The 8,324-nt window shown below is 35.1% G+C and overlaps 1 pseudogene; it reads right to left on the reverse strand.

Annotated features, from left to right (window-relative positions):
• Nucleotides 1-1,933: 1,933 nt before the first annotated feature.
• Nucleotides 1,934-8,081, reverse strand: LOC120084865 (kinesin-like protein KIN-14I pseudogene; annotated as a pseudogene).
• Nucleotides 8,082-8,324: the final 243 nt, after the last annotated feature.

An 8,324-nucleotide genomic window follows, 5' to 3' on the forward strand; every position in this document is an offset into this window, starting at 1 on the left:
CGAGTTTTAAGAAGAATTACTATTTTGTATGATTGTACCTTTCTTTTAAACTTTTTCAAAGGACGTAGGGATCTTTTATCATAAGATACTCAATCTTTAGTCCCTCATGAAGATGATGTCGAAAGAAAATCATGGTTTTTTGTATTTTCTTGACTAGAAGTTTTATTTCTTTATTTAATCGTTTCTCCAAAATTCATGACATCCAAATAAATTTTAGCATCAAGCACTCATGATAAATAATCATTACAATTGATATTAAGAGCCAACAACTCTAATTTGGTAAGATTTGTCCCGATAAAACTATAACAAAGAAATATACTTATATTAGAAATTTAATAAACATATCAAACATGCATTCTAAACAATGTAGGTAATTGTTAAAACATGTTATATTATGTTTTTAAAATATATATCCAATATAAATAAAATGCTCAATATATATGTATTGTAAACATGATATTTGTTTATAACAATAATAATAATAAACAACATTGTACGCATAATACAAAATGCAACGAAATTAATAAATGATGATTTAAAACATACATGTCAATGGACCATTAAAGTTAAAAATATAACATAATACATAGCAATATACCAATCTTTTTAATTAAGTTATCAAGTAATGATAGTTTAAATATGCACATTTTATCCACATATTGATGATACTTCAAATAAATAAATTGCAAAATATTTTAACTTTACAACATGCTCATTTAAAAAACGATTAATAATATGCTTATTTATAACCATTTAGATCAATACTTTGAATGACACAAATAGCAAATTTAGGTAAAATAGAAAGAATCACATTCATAAAGAATCTCATAGAAAATGGCCAATCATAATATACTATTCTCATACATGAATAAAATGACAAAACATAAATTAAAAAGAATAAGATAAACTCAATCATAATACTATGGTAATTAAATAATAACTTTGTGAGCATAATATGTAAATAAAAACAATACGTCAATATGCATAAATAATATAATGTCAACGTTTAAATCATACACAATGCATATATGATGTACTTGATACATATGCATTGTATACGCAGAACGTTCATAACTTAAAACACAAAAACAAAATTAATCTACCTTTTACAAATGGCAGTGGTAGAGTTGTGTTGATAACGTGTAATGAAATAAGAATAATATGAACAACACAAGAACAATGAAAACAAAATTATAAGAGAGAAAAGTAGAAGAGAAGAAAGTAAAGAGCAAATATTGAACTCAATTGTGGTGTGTCTTACAGAGGCACCATACACCACTATTTATAGGACATGAAATGGTGCATGTTACAATATAGAATTTAATGGAAGGTGCATGTTACAACGTGAAATGCAATGGAAGGTTTATGAAATTTGGTAACCTATGTAAGTTATATATATCTACACTAAATAGTATATTATATATATATTACATTTACATTAGCAATGATCTAATAAAAAAATTCTTGAAAAAGAATAAACAAACTTGCACAACTGGTTAAATACTAACACTTTGCAAGAAATTCTAACATCTTGGACGATTGTTGGGATACCCAAGCCCAAACATCCCAGGGTGAAAAAGTCCAATGTTAGATATGTAATAAAGAAATTGGATAATATAGAAATAGTTTAGGTTTTGTTTGGATATTCGGAATCCGAAATTAATAAGATTTTGTGACAAGTCATGTGTAAATCACGTGATGGTCATTTGTCTAATTCTTGATTTGCCCTTTATGAGTTTCATAATGATGAAGTTATAAATACAGCGTTTGTTAAAGTTTCAGCTATAAAATTATAACCTAACCAATTTAGTTAAACCACAACGGTAATTTTGTCCCTATTTCTCATGTTAGATCTACATCTTTGTCATCTAGTATTCTTTTCCTAGAAAACTAACTCATGTTCTATATGTTGCACATATTTCTACTAAATTGATTAGGGTGTCTTCTTAGCAACTGGTACACTAATTCCATTTTGAGAACTATTACGACATTCTAATCTTTTATTATTAGTTCTAGCAGTGACATGGAGATCCCGAACTTGCTCATTAAAACTTTCAATCATTTGAACAGAAATATCATATAACGATAGGTCTCCTTTAATTGATTTGTTATAAGGAAAAAATCTCTCAATGCTCTATAATTTACTCCTTGACTCTTCTGTATAAGCTCTTTTGGCCCAGACATAATAAAAATTTTCTCTGATCCTGTTTGCTCATATACAAACAAACATTGTACCCATCATGAACAAATCGAGTGAGTGGCTCCATATTGCCAAAGAACTCTACTTGTATAATAGATAGGCCAAATACTTTGTTGAAGCTGAAGGATCTTTTCCTCCCTTAAACTCAAATCTTTCAAGTCTTTCATTTCAATCATCTTTTTCAAAATTTCAAACAAAAGTGTTGGTAGAGGCTTTGTAAAATATCAGCTACTTGATCATGACTTGAAATGTGAATCATTTTCACTTCTCCATTATTTACATGTTCTCTAATAAAATGAAACCAGCGTCAATGTGCTTACTCCTTTCATGATGGGCTAGATTTTTTGCCAACTCAATGGCTGATTCATTGTCAACTCGTATTTCGATTGCCTCATGTTGTTGTAGATTTAATTCACACATTAAGCTTCTTAGCCAAATTATGTGACACACACACCAAGATGTTGCCACATATTCTGCCTCACATGTTGACAAAGTTTCGATTGACTACTTTTTTTTAGAGCCATATGAATGATGTATTCCCCATGTAGAACACATATCCTCCAGTGCTTTTTCTATCTCTATATCTCCACACCAATCATTGTCAGAGTATCCTATCAACTTGTATTCACTCGTCCTTGTGTAAAGAAGCCCGGGTGATTCTGTCTCTTCAATGTCGAAGAATTCGTTTAATGGCCTTGAGGTGCGAGAGCCTTGGATCCTCTATGTATCGACTCACTACACCAACACTATATGCAAAATCCGGTCTTGTGCATGTGAGATATTGTAGACTCCCTACCAAACTATGGTCTACGTGCATTTACTTCATCTTCTCCCTCAAATCTAGAGAGTTTTGTACCAAGCTCCATTGGTGTTGCTACAAGCTTGCATTCTTCCATCTTACTTCTCTTCAACACAACCTTCATATATGCTTCCTGTGAAAAAAAATATCCAAAGTTTTCTTGTCTAATTTCAATATTGAGAAAGTATTTCGCCAATCCTAAGTCTGTCATTTCAAATTCTCACGTCATAGCATCTTTAAAGTCCACAACCAAGTTCTCATTGCTCCCCATGAAAATAAGATCATCAACATAAAGGGAAACGATAAGCAGATTACCTTCTTTTTTTCTTTATGTATAATGCATACTCATATGGGCATTGTATGGACTTGTTCTTCTTGAAGTAAGTATCAATTCGAGTGTTCCATGCTCGAGATGCTTGCTTTAACCCATAGAGCATCTTCTTTAGTTTCAATACTTTATTTTCCTTTCCATATTTCATGTATCCAAGAGGTTGCTCCACGTAGACTTCTTCTTCAAGAACTCCATTTAAAAATGCTGATTTTACATCCATTTGATGGATAGTTCACTTGAATTTTGCAGCTAGAGATAAAAGAAGTTGAATTGTCTCCATTCTTGCAACAAGAGCAAAAACTTCATTATAATCGATTCTTGCTTTTTGTCTGTAACCTTTTGCAACTAGACGCGCCTTGTACCTTTCAATCTCACCTTGGGTATTCATCTACTTCTTGTATACCCATTTTACACCAATGAGTCTATATCCATCAGGCAATTCCACAAAATCCAAAGTTTTGTTTCTTTCAATTGCTTCTATCTCTTCCTCCATTGCGGCTTTCCACTTCTTGTCTCTTATGGCTTCTTCAAAAGCAATATTCTCCGAGTCTGCTAATAAGAAAACTAGGTGTACTTCATCGGTTGAGTCATATGGATCTTGTAGACTTTGCATCCTAGGTTGACTCGGCTCTTCCACTTCGTCAAATATTTGAGAAGTCATTGGAGTGTTTGTTGGTGCAATTCTCAATGACTCTCCTTGTAATGCCTCCTTTTGATTCTTCCAGTCCCACGCGCTTTCTTCATTCACTTGAACGTCGCAACTTACAATCAACTTCTTTTTAATTGGATCGAATAATTTATAAGCCTTCATCTTCTCATCATACCCAATAAACACATATTCCTTACTTTTATCATCGAGTTTGGTTCTTCTTTGGTCTGGTACTTGAACATAGGCCACACTACCAAACACTTTAAGGTGTGAGATGGTTGGTTTATGACCACTCCAAGCCTCTTGGGGTGTTTGCTTCGTCAATTTTGTATGTGGACATCGGTTTTGCACATACACAACGCATTGTACTGCTTCCGCCCAGAATTCCTTTGGCACGTCTTTACTCTTCAACATTGATCGAACCATATCAAGGATTGTTCGATTTTTCCTTTCTGCAATGCCATTTTGCTGAGGTGAATATGGTACAGTAAAAAATCTTTTGATACCTTGTTCTTCACAATAATTTGTGAAAGCAGTTGATATGTATTCTCCGCCTTTATCCGACCAGAAAGCCTTGATGTAAAGATTGGTTGTCTTCTCTACCATCATTTTCAACTTTTTGAATACTTCAAATGCTTCTGAATTTTCCTTCAAAAAATAAACCTAAGTCTTTCTTGTATAGTCATCAATAAAGGTAATAAAATACCTTTTCTCATTGAAAGGTTTTAGAGTGATTGGGCCACATGTCTATGTGTATCAACTCAAGAGTTCCCTTTGAACAATATTCTGCTTTCTTATGGAAAGTTGTCCTTGCTAGTTTGCTAACTACACAACCTTCACAAAACTTCTTGGTGTAGTCCATTTTTGGTAGCCCATGGACCATGTCCTTCTTTGCTAACTCTTTTAGTCTGTCGTAATGTAAGTGTCCAAACCGTAAGTGCCATAAGAATTCTTTGTCCACTATGTTGACTTGTAAACACCTTTCTTATACATTCTTCAGGTTGAGTTTGAACATTTGATACTTCCCCATCTCAATGTGTGCGAGCACCCGATTATTTCTATCCTTCAAGTGCAACATTCGATCTTTTATGAAGACCTGACATCTTTTCTCCAATAATTGCCCCATACTTAGCTCTTTAATTTAGGTACATAGTAGACATCCTCCATAGTACCTTCTTTTCCATTCCTTTGGGAAAAACGTATTTTTCCTCGACCTTTGACTTAAACCTTTGATGTATCTCCAAAAGACACATGTCCATCTTCTATCTCTTGCATATCAACAAAAAGATGTTTGTGCTTACACATATGGTTGCTTGCACCGATGTCAAGATACCACACCACGTCGTTATCCGGAATGATGCCTTCATGGGCCATCATGAGAACACCATCATATTTGGTCTCATCTTATGCGACTAAGTTCGCATTTTCTTCCACCTTCTTCTCGGCATAGCAATCTTTTACGTAATGTCCATATTTTCTACAATTGTAACACTCGACATTTGGACGATTTGAGCGACTGCCTCTTCCACGACCTCGGCCTCGTCCACGCCAATTTAGTTGGCTCGTTTCTTTTTTCTCTTCATTGTTGTTTCCACGACCACACGACCTCTACCACGATCAAAACCGCGACCACCACGACCACGTCCTCTTCCTCGGTTGTGTTGCACATATATTTCCTTGTCTTATTTGATGGTCATCTTTGTTTGTAAGGCCTCCTCCAAGACCTCTTGTTTCTTTTTCTTCTTTCTTTGTTCATGTGTTTCAAGGGAACCTGCAAGATCATCAATAATCATTTCTTCCAAATTCTTTGATTCCTCGACAGCACATACCACATTCTCAAAATCATTTGTCAATGATCGAAGGATTTTCTCCACTACCCTGGCATCTTTAAGAGTTTATCCATTGCATTTAAGTTGGTTCACCACCATTTGAACCCAGGTGATGTAGTAAGATACTCCTTCTGACTCCTTCATTTTCATAGTTTCCAATTCGCCTCAAAGAGTTTGGAGCCGCACTTCTTTGACTCAATCTGCACCCTTGAAAATCTTCTTCAGTGTGTCTCATGCTTCTTTCGATGTCTCTGCACCTACAATTTTCTCAACACCTGACTCATCTCCAACTTTGAACATGAGATAGAGAGTGGTTCTATCTTTCATGCGCATCTTTTTTATCTCCCTCAATTGGTTTGCTGTCGGATTTGCAATTGGAGCCTCCTCTTCAAGACCTTCTTGGACTACTTCCCATGCGTCTTGAGCATCAAGCAAGGCATGCATTTGAATACTCCAGTTGTCATAGTTTATCTTGGTGAGTCGTGGTAACTACATCTACCCCAACACTGTGCTCCCATGGTTCGACATAACTCTGATACCAATTTGAAGAAGAAAAAATTATTTGAGTGGTGGAGTTTTTTATTGAAGAGAGAAAGAATAAAGTATGGACATTAATACTCAATCTTCTATTGATTTCTTTGTCAACCTTGTCTTGGAAAAGATTACAATACCACTATATATAGTCTCACAAAGTATCTCCCTAAATTCCTTCAATAAGTCATTAATAAAAGCAAACGGAAGAGATTACAATAATTAAGACAGAATTTCAAAAGTTGTAGTAATTCTTGACCCTTCGTTACTCAAACTGGCATAACTTTCCATATAAAATACCAAACGACTTTGAGACTTAAACCATCAGAAAGTACACATCCGGGGCATCAAAATCCATAGTCATACGTTTAATTTGGACATCATTTTACCTTCCAAATACCTACTAAAAATTACCCAAAAACCTGACAATTTGAGTTTAATGCTCAACATCTGTATCCCTTCCCATATTTTGAAGGGGCGTTAACAATATTTTCATCTTCAATGTGACCCACGACATTCAAATAATTTGATTGACCATACAAAAGGGTCTAACTCGACTGTAAACTCTCATGCCACCCTTCAGATCATGCACTTAATTGTATAGCTTATGGTTTTCATCGAGAACTTTATGATATCCATATCCGTGAGCAAGACTACGTACATGCATACCGAGGTTGTGGAACTCTCCCAAAATTTTACTTGCATATATTGCATTCCAATTTTTGCAGCGTGCAGTTTATGTTTTAGTTCCTGAACATCATTTTGTTGCTGAGAAAAAATCACTTGCTGCTTCAAAAGCAAGCTATTTGATTGCTCCTCAATATACCGCTTTCATGGATTATTTCATTCTTTTCCATCGATTTGGAGTTGAGTTCCTCTGCCCTTTAAACACCAAAGGCTAATTTCAAGAGCGATTTGTGGCTTTATGATGTAGCAGTAACAACATCTTTTGGAGTTGCTTTAGTCAGTTAAAGGCTGACAAAAGCGACACTCAACTTCATCCACAAGCTTTCATAGGAACTACTCTACAAACGATTTCTTCAAGCCTTTTATCTGTCAAAAGTGCACGAATGAGTAAAGCACGAGAGCAATTCGACATTTTTTTCCATTCGACATTGGAAGAATTGAAAGATTTTTCATTCAGGGAGGAGTTCTTGAGGAATTTATGAATGACTCTGAATTTTTCCTTGCAAAGAACTTAGTAGCGGACATGGTAGTTGTCGGTTTTACATTTCCATCGAATTTTCAAACTTCATATCCTCCACCCAGTTTCCACTCGCCATAAGATTTAATAGTAATAACAACCCCAACACTAGCCAACATCCCTCCTTGCTCTAAGTCATATGCCTCAAATGTAGGAACTCTCATCTCCTGTATAGCTGCAAGAAAATGCCTCACGTTCTTAAAATACTGAAATGTTGAGTGTGAAGTTCCATCAGGGATGATGGCAGAATCACAAGGGCTTTTAACCACCTTGGGAACCGCTCCTAGTTGAACCTTATCCAGGACATTGCAGAGAATAATTCCACTCCTCAATCAAAGCTTCAACTCTTCCCCTAAGGTTCAGTTGGTAAATCTTTAGACGCAACAACCCCGATCATCTTTCTCAGCCACCTAACGGCTTCATTTCTTCTGGTTGCAGCTTCCTCGACTCTTCTAGATTCCAAATCAAGTCCTCATACTCCATTACCAAAACGATTCCCATGTTGTTGAAGCAGATCCTCCACCACCGATGCCAATTGTTAGATTTGTGGTTTGACTCGAGTCATATTCACTAAGTTTTTAATTTTTTATATCTCGGGCCCGATGTGATAGAATTTGCCGCTATTGAATGGGTTGGGCCATCTTTATTTAGTAGGGATAACAACATAGAAGGGCCAACGAAAGGCCCTGTGTTTGTATTATGTCTACTTTTCTTGTTTTTTTTTTTTTTTTTCTCAAAAAAATGTCTAAATAAGATTCTTAATTACACAAAAGGGAGAGTC

This window comes from Benincasa hispida, chromosome 9, assembly GCF_027475165.1.
Source record: "Benincasa hispida cultivar pf3 chromosome 9, pf3_genome.v1.1, whole genome shotgun sequence".
In the NCBI taxonomy this organism is placed as follows: domain Eukaryota; kingdom Viridiplantae; phylum Streptophyta; class Magnoliopsida; order Cucurbitales; family Cucurbitaceae; genus Benincasa; species Benincasa hispida.